A 13,881-nucleotide genomic window follows, 5' to 3' on the forward strand; every position below is an offset into this window, starting at 1 on the left:
ATATTTATGCAGAATTCTGTGACAGTGATCCAAACGCATGAAAGATTCATAGATTGCACTAAGCCATGGCTATTTTATATTTTTAACTCATTTTTAATCTATACCAGACTTTTATGAAAGCACATACAGTGTGGCTACCATTTGTTTTAGATACATTTTAACAATACTACAAGCCAGGATTTTTAAGAATGGGGACAAGGAGAAAAAGACATCACTCTGCAACACAAATTATACCACAGACAGACACTTTGTTCCAATAAGTAACTTATCTGCAGCCACCTTATCAGATAAATTTAATTTATGTGACTCATTGTAATGGGTAAGAGCCAGGGTGGCGCAGCAGGTAGAGTGCTGTACTGCAGGCCACTGAAGCTGACTGTAGATCTGAAGATCAGCGGTTCAAATCTCATCACCGGCTCAAGGTTGACTCAGCCTTCCATCCTTCTGAGGTGGGTAAAATGAGGACCCGGATTGTGGAGGCAATATGCTGGCTCTGCTAAAAAGTGCTATTGCTAACATGTTGTAAGCCGCCCTGAGTTTAAGGAGAAGGACGGCATAAAAATCGAATAAATAAAATAAAATAAAAATGGGACTCAAAAACCAAACTTGAAAGCAAACAGCATGTAGAACTTTCCTCCTTTCGCTCAGAGTGGTTCCCTTTCTTGGAACTCAGTAGCAGCCTCCCTTGCACAGGAGGGAAATATGATAAAATTGAAGGAAAATGTGACAGATTTTCTCTCCAGACAATGTTTGCTTACAGCTTAAACTATAAACTCAATTTATGAACATAAGGTTGATGACCAAATTTTTTGCAAAGTTTGTTAGGAGCCACCCCAGCACTGCAGAAGGACTTGGGAGGGCAACCACGGATAGATATGGGATGGCTAATTCAGAAAATGAAACTAGAGAAGGCCATTGACCATAGCAATCATCAGTCTGTACGCGTGACACTTTGAGGCCGCTCAGATTTAAGACCACATAACATGGGTGAAAGACGGCGCACCAGAAAGGTAGAGGTGACCCAAAATAAAAGGTTAATTTGGGCCACAGTTGATACTAAGGCAACATTAGATTGTCTTAAAACAGAGAATGCTACTAAATGGGTTAGAACAATCCAGTCATCTACTACTGGCTGGCTGGCAGTCTTCAACACATTGTCTGTAATATCCTGAAGAAACATCTTACTATTAAACTACAGATTATACAAAATGCAGCTGTGCGAGCAGTCATGGGCCTTTCTAGGTATGTCCATGTCTCTCCAGCCCTCCACAGGCTGCATTGGCTACCGATTGGTTTCCGGACACAATTCAAAGTGTTGGTTATGACCTATAAAGCCCTACATGGCGTCAAACCAGATTACTCACGGGACCACCTCCTGCTGCATGAGCCCCAGCGACCGGTCAGGTCCAACAGAGTTGGCCTTTTCCAGGTCCCATCCACTAGACAATGTCGTTTGGCAGGGCCTAGGGGAAGAGCCTTCTCTGTAGGGGCTCCGGCCCTCTGGAATCAGCTCTCCCCAGAGATTCGCACTACCCCCACCCTCCTCGCCTTCCACAAGAGTTTGAAGACTCACTTGTACCGCCAGGCTTCGGACCATTACATTCTAGCCCCCTGACCGATGAATGAAATATATGTTTCTTCATTTGGAATGGGAATGATTGATTTTTAATGAAATTTGGGTTTTTAGATTAGCTAGTTTTTAAATTTAATTGGATATCAGGACACTTTGTACTGTTTTTTAATATGTTGTGAGCTGCCCTGAATCCTCGGAGAAGGGCGACATATAAATCCAATAAATATATAAATAAACCTACAAAAAGAGCACAAATGGATAGATCCCATTGGTTTGATCCTGACTGTCAGCGACTAAAAAAATAATTGAAGGCAGCCATGAGGCTTGCCCAGCAGAATCCTACGGCTCACATACAAGCTGAGATATTGCACACAAGAAGGGAATATTAAAAAATCAATAACATTAAAAAAAACAAGTTTTGCCATTTCAATCTGGTCAGAATTCAAGTTGGCTGTCAGAAGAATATTTTGGCACTCTGTAGCAGGTGTCCTTAAGGAATGGAGATTTGCATTTGGCATAACATTCTCTGCTGAGGACTGGGAGAATTATTATCAAGGTTTGTTTGCTTCCATTGAACCTGCAGAGAAACTGTCTTTAAGCGGTGATCTAGTAAACCCTAGAACTCCTCCCCCCCCCTTGACCACCAGTCTCAGAAAAGGAGATACAATCCATCATTAAAAGCTTAAAGAACAAGAAAGCCCCAGGTGAGGGTTTGCAAGAATTATTCAAGAAATTTCCCAATTGGTGGGGTCCAGTATTGGCAGGTCTTTTTACACATATAAATAATACCTGCCATATGCCAGATGGGTGGGAAATGGCAACAGCTGTCTCCATATATGAAAAAGGAAATACAAATAAAAAGAATCCTAGTAATTATAGGCCCATTAGCCTGATTGACGTTGCAGCAAAAATATATGCTAGGTGCTTTTTGAACAGAATTGAAATCTGGGTAGAGGAAAACAATACCCTCACAGAATAACAAGCAGGTTTTAGAGAGAGCCAATCTATTATTGATAACTGCTTTGTCTTGAACCATCTAATTGCCAAATATGCATATAAAAGGAGATCAGTTTGCTGCTTTTAGAGCAGCATTTGATATGGCAAACAGAGAAGTGCTAACTAACATATCTTAAAATGTTTATTCTTATGGAGTAAACTAACATCAACCAGTGGAACAGCCTGCCAGCGGATGGTTGTGAACGCCCCAACTCTGGATGGACTGACATCTGGCTGGGGAGGTATAGGGTTTCCTGCTTGATCAGGGGGTTGGACTTGATGACCTGTAAGGTCCCTTTCAACACAAACAAACAAACAAATAAATAAAATCTCTTAACTTTGACTCCTAGCTTTGATTAAAGCCCTTTACACAGGTATTATTTGAGGGTATGGTATGGGGTTAATTGGCCCCTGACTAACAGGATTCACCCCTTCAATAAAGGGGTAAGGTAAGGGCCCAATTATTATTTAATTTATACACTACTAAAAAAAAAATAAAGGCAACACTTAAACAAGACAATATAACTCCAACTAAATCAAACTTCTGTGAAATCAAACTGTCTACTTAGGCAACACTGTCTACTTAAGCAACACTGATTGACAATCAATTTCACATGTGGTTGTGCACAGTAAACTTTGTACAGAACAAAGTATTCAATGAGAATACAGTGGAACCCCGACATAAGAGCTGCTCTACTTAAGAGCAACTCGAGATAAGAGCTGGGAGGGGAGAGATATTTTTGTTCTACTTACAAGCCCAAATTCGAGATACAAGCGCCAAGGAGCTGTCTCCTGAAGCCAAACGCTAACTTCCGCGTTCGGCTTCAGGAGACAGCTGCGAAGCGGCGCGCGTGTTTTAAAAGGTTGCAGCCGGCCTGGGGGGCTCGGGGGGGTGCTTGCAGCTTTCTTTCTTGCTCTTTTTCTTTCTCTCTTTTACCTTCCCTTCCTCTATTTCTTCTTTTCTTTCTCCTTCCCACCTTCTTCCCTCCCTCCCTCCCTTCACTCATTCCTCTCTTACTCTCCCCTTTCATAAGTTTTCTTGCTTCCTTCCTCTGTTCCTGTCCCTTCCCCCTTTCTTTCTTTCTTTCTTTCTTTCTTTCTTTCTTGCTCTTTTTCTTTCTCTCTTTTACCTTCCCTTCCTCTATTTCTTCTTTTCTTTCTCCTTCCCACCTTCTTCCCTCCCTCCCTCCCTTCACTCATTCCTCTCTTACTCTCCCCTTTCATAAGTTTCCTTGCTTCCTTTCTCTGTTCCTGTCCCTTCCCTCTTTCCTTCCTTCCTTCCCACCCTCCGTCCATTCATTCACCCATTCCTCTCTTGATCGCTTAAAGCCGGTCCCTGGTGCAAAAAGGGTTGGGGACCTCTGTCCTACAGGATTGGGTGGCAGAGAAGTTGAACATATGTAAATTTAAAAGTTTAAGAAAGTTTACAAGTTAAGTGAAAGAAACTTCGTTATTCATTTATATGTACATGTACATTTCTTCATTAAAAACATGTCTTTCTGCATAATTTAGACTAACTTTGTGAGTTTTTTGAGGGCTGGAACCAATTAAAATTATTTACATTAATTCCTATGGGGAAAAGTCGTTCGAGATAAGAGCTGCTCGACTTAAGAGCCCAGGTCCGGAACGAATTAAACTCGTATCTCGAGGTACCACTGTATTTCATTCATTCAGATCTAGGATGTGTTATTTGAGTGTTTCCTTCATTTTCTTGAGCAGTATATATCAATGACCTGCCAAGATTAATGAAGGATCCCAGAGTACACATGCCAATGATCCTAAATACTTAGTGTAGAAGTTTGTTTTATGCTAATAATAGGATTTTATTATTATATTCGCAAGGATTATGTAAGATATTAAGAAGATTCAGCTTTTATTGCCAGGATAACTCTCTACTGATTAGTCAATCTAAATAAAAAATAATGGTGTTTTGAAGACACCATCAGAGACATAGGTGGCAATTAGATGGTGAACCTTAGGATGATAAAATGAGACTGGCAATAATCTTGCTATTTTCCTCCCATTAAATTATATTATGTAACTGGTCACATCAACTATGGTAACTATTTTCTTCATTCACTTCATCATGGAAATGCAACTAAATTGACGTCACTCTATGTTAGCAAGAGATTACCCACATTGACAAAAAGAAGTAGGCTGACCAAGACTGCTGTAGTCATTAATACCTCATGACTGCATAAATTAAAATATGTGGTAATTATGCTAGCCAAGATTTTGTGGAAGCCTGATGCATTTTAGGTGAATCACCAATCTACTTTTGGAACTACTAATCTACTAATGGAGGCCATCTGGTTTCAGCTCTCTTGCTGGTGCTACTATTAAACAATATTTAATATTTAAGCTGTTTAGAACACTTTGTTCCCAAGAAAGCATGAATGAGGGGGATTAAATTATATCTGTGTTATACTTTTCTTTCTGATTGGTAATTAAATTGTCATTCATTGTGCTATATTATTCATTGCGCTTAGCCACATAGTACCTGGAAAAATATTTTTTCTCCTGTTCTACAAGACATTGTTTCAATGCTACTTATTTTTAACTTATACAGTGATGACTGCTGTGAAAACAAGGGTCATGCTTCTAAATATGAGGAATATCCTACTGCCTTGCAGTATTGTAAGACTTATAAGACAATATTTTAAATCAATTATTAACCTAGCACTTTGAAAGGATTGATTTGATACATAACGAGAAGCCTAAATTCAAAGAATAAGATGTGGGGGCAGCAAAGCAGCCTATCTCACAGTCTTTTACAAAGAACATGACCAAAATGAGAATTCAGCCATGGGTCTCAAAGAGGTCCTCTCAGCAAAATTGTTTTTAGGAAAAACAGAGAAGGAGCAAGCCATAGTAATGAAACAGTTTGGATGTTTAGGTATATCAGAAGATCAGGAGCCCCCAAACCTAGCAACTTTAAATCTTGTGGACTTCAACTCCCAGAATCCTCCAGCCAGCTATGCTATGTATTGGATTATCTCTAGCTAGGGCTGGGTAGTGGTTATATTTCCACCCTTGCTCTACTTGACTTCAATGCAGCTTTTGAATCTAGTATCCTTCTGGATCAGCTCAGAGGATTAAGGGCAGGTGGCACAGTGTTGTGCTGGTTCACATTCTTTCTCCAGAGCGTAAATAAATATAAGGTCTAGTCATTCCCATTTAAATGCCAGAGATTGTTAATAGACATATACAAAATGAATGCAACTTTAGATAATAATAATAATAATAATAATAATAATAATAATAATATAATAATAATAATTTTTTAAATAATTTATTAGATATGTATGCCGCCCCTCTCCGAAGACTCGGGGTGGCTTACAACAATAATAAAAACAATATTATAATGGAACAAATCTAATATTTAAAAAAAAGCATATAAAACCCTATCATATTTAAAAACCAAACAACACATACATACCAAGCGTAAAATATAAAGAGCCTGGGGGAAAGGTGTCTCAACTCCCCCATGCCTGGTGGTATAGATGGGTCTTGAGTAGTTTACGAAAGACAAGGAGGGTGGGGGCAGTTCTAATCTCCAGGGGGAGTTGATTCTAGAGGGCTGGGGCCACCACAGAGAAGGCTCTTCCCCTGGGGCCCACCAAACGACATTGTTTAGTCGACGGGACCCAGAGAAGGCCAACTCTGTGGGACCTTATCGGTTGCTGGGATTCGTGCGGTAGCAGGCGGTTCCGGAGGTACTCTGGAACTCTGGTACTCAAGATAATAATTTCTTTAAAAGAGGTAGGCATTCCTAGCTTTATTTCTAATCAATTTCAAAGTAAAAAAATACAGTATTTTTCAGAGTATAAGATACACCTCCCCCCCCCAAAAAAAGAGGCTGAAATTTGGGTGCATCTTATACTCTGAATGTAGCTTTTTCAAAGCTTTCCCCCCCCCCCCAGTCCTAATAAGGTAGTAATGATCTTCCCAGCTCTTCCCGTCTTGCAGGCTTATTTTCATTGCTACTCCCTCCAAAAAAAGATTTATTTAGACCCAATGCGGTGCTAATTATCTTCCCGGCTTGCAGGCTTGTTTTCATTGCTACTCCCTCTGAAGATTTTTTTCAGCCCTAACCAGGGGATAAAATAATGTGCTGAAGCTGACCAGACTAAGGACACCAACCTCATGGACACCTAGTAGGTAGATTTACCCCCCTATTTTCCTCCCCCAAAACTAAGGTGCTTCTTATACTCCGGTTCATCTTATACTCCAAAAAATACGGTAAATAATTCCATTGGGTTCCTGTTAAGAGTAGGCTTTTGAAATGATTTTTCTTGGAGAAGGATGACTAACGCTTGTTATATAATGTCCTTGATGATTCTTATGTACAGGAAAGGTGGATAAAGCATAAACAACATTAAAAATGTACTTTTCCATTATGAGTAACTTTACTAATTTGTTTTGTTCCTTGACAGTATTGCTAGGAAACAGTTGATATTCAGTTACTATATAGGTCTTAGCTAAGCTACTTCAGACCGAATTCTTGCTCACAAACAAGAAGCATTCAAGCATTTAAGATGTATAGATCAGTGTTTTTCAACCAGTGTGCCGTGGCACACTAGTGTGCCGTGAGACATGGTCAGGTGTGCCGCGAAGCTCAGAGAGAGAAAGAAAGCAAGAGAGAGAGAGAGAGAGAAAGAAAGCAAGAGAGAGAGAGAAAGAGAGGGAGGGAAGGAGAGAGAGAGAGAAAGACATAGAGGGAGGGAGGGAGAGAGAAAGAGAGCAAAAAAGAGAGGAAGGAAGGAAGAGAAAGAAAGAGGAATGGAGAGAGAAAAAGAAAGAGGAAGGAAGGGATAGAAAGAGGGAGAGAGAAATAGAGCGAAAGGGAGGAAGAGAAAATTTTTGTCCAAACTTTTTTTAGCCCCCCCGCCCCGCCCCACTCAATGTGCCCCAGGGTTTCGTAAATGTAAAAAATGTGCCGCGGCTCAAAAAAGGTTGAAAATCACTGGTATAGATCATACAGATCAGATAACCAAGAGCTTTTGTTACTTTCTCTGCGAAAAGTCTTATTCCTGGAGATCATTTCATTTCATTCATTAATGAGTTCCTTCATTTGCCTATATATATATATCTTTAAAGTTAAAATATTTTTTTATGTTAAAAGATTTCTCTGTAAAAGTTTCCTGTTACATAAATAACTGTTTTCTTATTAGCCTCCAGTCTCATGTTCAGGGATCAGAAATTTAATGAAACCCTTTAAACCAAATAAAGCCCCAGGTTCAGGTTTTATTATGTGTGAAATAATATTAAAGAAACCATTTGCACGGTGCATTCCAGGGTTAGCTTGCCAGTCCCAAACTCAGACAACACAGTGAAATGCAATTGAGTCCAGATATTTATTTTCTTGTATCTAATACACAGAATCTTGGCAGACTAAAGCTATTGTCTTCTAAGATATTCAATTTACCCTGGGAGTTTATAATCTAAAATGTCTGAACCTTTTCTTCCTTCTCCAATCCAACTTAGTCTCTTGTCCTGGCTCCTTCTTTGGAATGTGTTCCTTCTCCCTGGGAAACCACTGTGCTATTGCTGACATTCCTCCTCACTCCTTCTTCAGCTCATGTTCTAACACATAGGAATCTGGATAGGTCAACCGTAGATAATCTAAGGGTAAAATGTTGGGGGTTTGGGGATGACACTATGGAGTCCAGTAATAAGTTCCACGCTTCGACAACTCGGTTACTGAAGTCATATTTTTACAGTCAAGTTTGGAGCGGTTAATATTAAGTTTAAATCTGTTGTGTGCTCTTGTGTTGTTGTGGTTGAAGTTGAAGTATTCGCCGATAGGCAGGACGTTGCAGCATATGATCTTGTGAGCAATACTTAGATCTTGTTTAAGGCGTCTTAGTTCTAGGCTTTCTAGGCCCAGGATTGAAAGTCTAGTCTCATAGGGTATTCTATTTTGAGTGGAGGAATGAAGGTCTCTTCTTGTGAAGTATCTTTGGACATTTTCAAGGGTGTTAATGTCTGAGATGTGATATGGGTTCCAAACAGATGAGCTGTATTCGAGGATGGGTCTGGCAAAAGTTTTGTAAGCTCTTGTAAGCAGTGTGAGATTGCCAGATTTCATTTTTTACAGCAACACATCATTCAAAGATACCACTATAGGTTTGAGATTTTGATATAAACACACACATATACACCAATATGTGAGAAGGGTAAAAGAGATGATTTGGCTAACTAGCACTCACTCAGTTTGCTAAATTAGATCAGCAAAATGTATGGTAAACAACTGCAGAAAAAACTAATTGCTTGGCTTGAATCTAAAGACATTTTGAGGGATGAACAGGCTAAGTTTAGAACAAAACAATCAACAGTTGATTATGCCTTGGTGCTGCAACATCTAGTAAAAAAAAGTACTATACGTCCATAATTCAGGACAATGCTTTTATGCAGCATTTATTGATTTCAGGTCAACCTTTGACACAGTATCCATTAAACTGCCATAAATTCAAAGATACCACAACTGACAAACCTCTACTACTGCTGCTCATTAAAATGCAAGAAAATATAATACTGAAAGTCAGGTACACTAATTGAAGTAACTGAGAACTCGAAGAAATGTTTTATTTTGAAATAATTCCAATTTCCTTTTTAAATGCTGTAGGAAGAGGGAGAAATACATTTCAAGTTCATTAGTTCACCATTTCAGTTCACCATTTCATATACTTTTACAAGATAATAAATTATTGTTCCTTGTATAATGTTCTGAAGAGGTTTTTCATCTAATTAATTATTTCATATGTATTACAAAGCTGTAAATATAGCTTTAGAATTAAATGTCAAGCATATGCTTTTATGGGGATTTTAAATTCAAGCTTCCAATGCAGATGGCAATCTTTAAAATAGTGAGAAATTTTTAATTAAAGGTTAAAAACAAGCATACAAGTCTAGTGTTTGGAAATGTGGGTAGTTTTTATTAAATAGATCTGTACAATGCTGTAACATTGAGAATATTATTGAATTGCAATATTTTAGTGCAAGTAACACAATATACACTATCCAGAGTCCCTGTCTGAGGGAGATGGATGGTTAAGAAACAAGAAATATAAATAAATGAAATTATCAAGAGCTTGCGACACCTTTTTTTTTATGTTTTGAGACCTACAAAACATCTAAAACTCCTTTGAAATTTGGCAGCAAAAAGCCATGGTTTTGCATCTATTTTTTACAAAACAAACCAAACCAAAAGATATGCATAATGCAGCAATAGATATCTTAAAAAGTATAAAAAATACTTAAAATTTCCAGCTTAAAAAACCCTATTAAAATGTCATCCTTAAAGTGATGTCACTATGTCATAGGCCATCAGAATTAATGTGGCCCCTATATATGTAGTCTGCACAAAATTATTTGCTACAGCCTTAACATACGCATAGGACAGAGTGCTTATTAATCAAATTCTGTTCCAACTGTTTCCTTTTATTTTTAAAACTTTAAATCAGAACACCTAGCCTTCAGATTTAGTTATAAAAAGGTACTGTGCAGCCCTCAAGGATATAAACAGATCACTTGTCTGCAGCTCCAAAAAGTAACCATTTGCTATAGAGAATTTCAGGAAGATATAGGTAATGATCAAATTACTATTGTAATTGAAGCTGGCAATGATGATCGTAAATCATGATAGTTGTAAAGTGGGTCATCATCACATTTACAACCTTTTTTGCAGTTATTGTTAAGCGAATATAACAATTACAAAGTGAGCCCATTGTTTGCTATGGGGCAGTTTTGCCAGAAACTAGACATTTTCTGCAAAAATGTTATACTGTAATTGCTTGTGATCACATGACCATGACACACTGCAAACAGCCTTAAATGTGGACTGGTTGTCCAGTGTCTAGAAAGCAATCACATGACTATGGGATGTGGAGGCTGTTGGAAATTCAAAATGAGTTCCTCTTCCCGCCACAAAATACTTTACTCCGCCAGACTTGAAATTCTTTGATTAGATAACTTAGAACTCCGTCATCTCTGTTCCGACTTAACAATAGTTCATAAAATCATACACCAAAATGTCCTTCCAGTTAGTGACTACTTCACCTTCAACTTTCCAAGTCTGCGGAGAGGGGCGGCATACAAATCTAAATTAATAATAATAATAATAATAATAATAATAATAATAATAATAATGGTGCAACAACACATGGGCACGTAATAGATTTAAACTAAATGTCAACCGCTCTAAACTAGACTGCAAAAAATACAACTTCAGCATTAGAATAATCAACACTTGGAATGCTCTACCTGACTCTGTGGTTTCTACTCCTAACCCCAAAACCTTTCTTTAACTATAGATTATCCACAATTGGCCTCTCTCCCTTTCTAAGAGGTCTGTAAGGGGTGTACATAATAAGCTTTTAGGGGAGTCCACTATAACATAGAATAGTGACTATAATACTGTTCTTCGGGCGTGTCCTAACCGCCCATAATTATAGGGTAATTAGTCCAGAAAGACACACACCACACGATAGAAGGAAAACCAAAAGTCTTTATCAACAGAAAAACAAAAACAGCTCCCTTTTTAAATTTTCTGATACACACAAGGCACAGGTTAAATGCAATCCAATTTCTCACCCAATAACTGGGAAACTGAGTCCAATTCTAAAGTCCAGAAAGTCCCCCCACAAACTTGAACAGGAAAACAGCAAAAACCACAATCTTGACGAAACTATGAATCAGATAAACTGCCACGAGGCTAAAAAAGCACGCTGCTCTTTTATCTGTAGCACTAATTACAGCAGCCCCACCCAACCACAGGTGGCCTCACTTATCTCCTGTAATAATCCTTCAGTTGTTCTCTCCTATGCATCACTCTCCGCCTGCGTGGATCTGTCATAAGTTATTGTTCAGAATCCAGGGATGATAAGAATGATTGATCTCCTCCTGGGCAGTCTGCCAAACTCCCCGCTTCCCTGCTACTCACGCTTCCTTCGTCAGAGGAGCCTTCGTCAGGAGATTCTATCAGAAGCAAAACAGACCTGTGGCCTGTCGATGTTTCCCCCACCTCCACCTCCATATTCCTTGGGGCAGGAGCTGGGCCAGAGCCAACCACAACAAATACAGTACATATTTCCATCTGGATATCATCAACTTTTCTGGAGTTGAATTCAAACCAATTCACAGCTCTAATACTTACGTTGTCAAATTAAAATCCATTGTTACTTTTAAGAAATATGAATACCAGGAAGAGAAATGTTACTGTAACCCTGTTAGATTTGTGCATAAATGAAGAGCCGATTTAGTGGGTTTAGCCTTTTCACATCAGATCCAGGCATGGTTTCACTTACTTTTACTACTGGTTCAGAACTGTGAACACGCACACAGGGCACTTCTGCACATGTGCAGGTCATCTGTGATGACATCAGGGTGGGTGGGCGGAACCTCCCCTTCCGCCATTACCAGTTCGTCCAAACTAGGGAAACCCGGTAGCAACCCGCCACTGATCAGATCCTTTTAAATTTCTCCTATTAAAGTATTGAATTAGCAATGCAAATACATTGAGGGTATATATTAAGTAAATATGGAGGGAAACTATTTCAGCTATAGTGGTGATGCTATCCCTTCTACTAGAAGAACTTGGATAAAAACCATTCAGAAGTCTACACCACCCACATGCCTTTCATAAGCCAGGCTATAACAGGTCATAGAAGAGAAGTAACATTTCAAAAAAAGAGTAGGTGTGTTGCACATTCATTTTCCAGGCTATTCAACACAGAAACAATATTAACAATGTGGGTGGTACATGAAGCAGGAAGGATGGCAAAAGAAAGAGAGAGAGAGGGGATGGCATAACTGTCCTTGAATGTTTTCATAGTATGGACCTTTCTGGGTTATTGTTTATATGCATGCCTTATTCAGCTAGCTAGTTTAAAGTCATGGTAACATGGTATGATTTACTTGCAGACAATTTTATTTTTAACAATGATTCAGCTGTTAGAGTTGTATTAACCATTTGTTTCACATACTACAGTTTAAAAAGGAAAGGCTTTCTCTGATCTGTCTTGATTTGATTATCCTCAATACTTTTTATGGCAACAACATGGAAATGGTTGCTAATATGTTTAAGGTTGTTTTCACAACTTTTTGGTCTATCCTACTTCAGACACATTTTGCAAAGACCTAACTCCCTGGAGAAAACTCTAATGCTGGGAAAGTTGGAAGGAAGAAGAGGAAGATGGCCAACATCAAAGTGGATGGACTCCATTACAATGGTGATAGGTCTAAAAGAATGTCTACATATGATCACCAAAATTCAATGCTGAATTGATGGCCCATCAGTGATGGGTTCCTATTGCTGCACTCCACAGAGCTGCAGTGTGAGGTCCCCAGTGATGACGCAATTTTTGGCAATTTTTTTCTGGCGTCTCCCGAGAAGGAGCTTCTCAGCTGTGCTTCGAGAGAAGAATATCATTATTAAGACTAGAATGGGCGGGAAGGCTTCTTCCAACATGGAGAAGCCGTGGAAAAATTGCAGAAAATTGTATTATCAGTGGGTTCCTACTCATATGGCACTCTGGACCGCACCGGTAGGAACCCACAACTGTGGCCCATGATCATTCAATCATACTGTCCTATCTAGCCTATACTCTTTATAACAAAGAATGTAGGGAATACTCTTTGTGTAGCCACAATGCATGCCTACATTCAATTCCTTTTTCAATGCATCTTTCAGCAGTCTGACTTTCAGCTCAGGCAATTTTCCACCGTTGCTACAAATTCTGACAGGTGAAATATAAAGAAGGCACCAAAACTGCAGAAAAATGAAGTAGATTAGATTAGTCTATACAAATAAGAAACATACTAGACCAAAGATGGTGAACCATTTTTTCCTTGGATACTAAAAGATCATGCACACACACTATCACACATACACAAGTGCCCACCTATAATTAAATGCCTGGGGAAAGCAAAAACAGCTTCCTTTGCCCCCCGGAGATCCTCTGGAGGCCAGAAATGGCCTGTTTCCCAACTTCTGACGGGTCCAGTAGACTCATGTTTCGCCCTCCCCATGGGCCAAAGGCTTCCCTGGAGCCGTGGGAGGGTAAAAGCGCCCTCCAAAAACGCCCTCCCAGAGCCTCTGTGCAAGCCAAAAATCAGCTGGTTAGCACACACATGCATGTTGGAGCTGAGCTAGGCCAACAACCTGTGTGCCAGCAGATATGGCTCCGCATGCCACCTGTGGCACCTGTGCCATAGGTTCGCCATACCTGTACTAGACTCTAACTTATACTGTGATTATTCAGTCCTTTGTATTTCTCTTGGAAGGAAATTGGGGAAGGGAGATCCTCAAG

At 39.3% G+C, this 13,881-nt stretch overlaps 1 protein-coding gene across 1 annotated transcript in view; it reads right to left on the minus strand.

Moving 5' to 3' along the window:
• Positions 1-13,881, minus strand: part of FAM151B (family with sequence similarity 151 member B) — a 786,337-nt gene that overhangs the window by 734,101 nt on the left and 38,355 nt on the right. The window lies entirely within an intron of this gene.

Source organism: Erythrolamprus reginae, chromosome 2 (genome assembly GCF_031021105.1).
Source record: "Erythrolamprus reginae isolate rEryReg1 chromosome 2, rEryReg1.hap1, whole genome shotgun sequence".
Classification (NCBI taxonomy): Eukaryota; Metazoa; Chordata; class Lepidosauria; order Squamata; family Dipsadidae; genus Erythrolamprus; species Erythrolamprus reginae.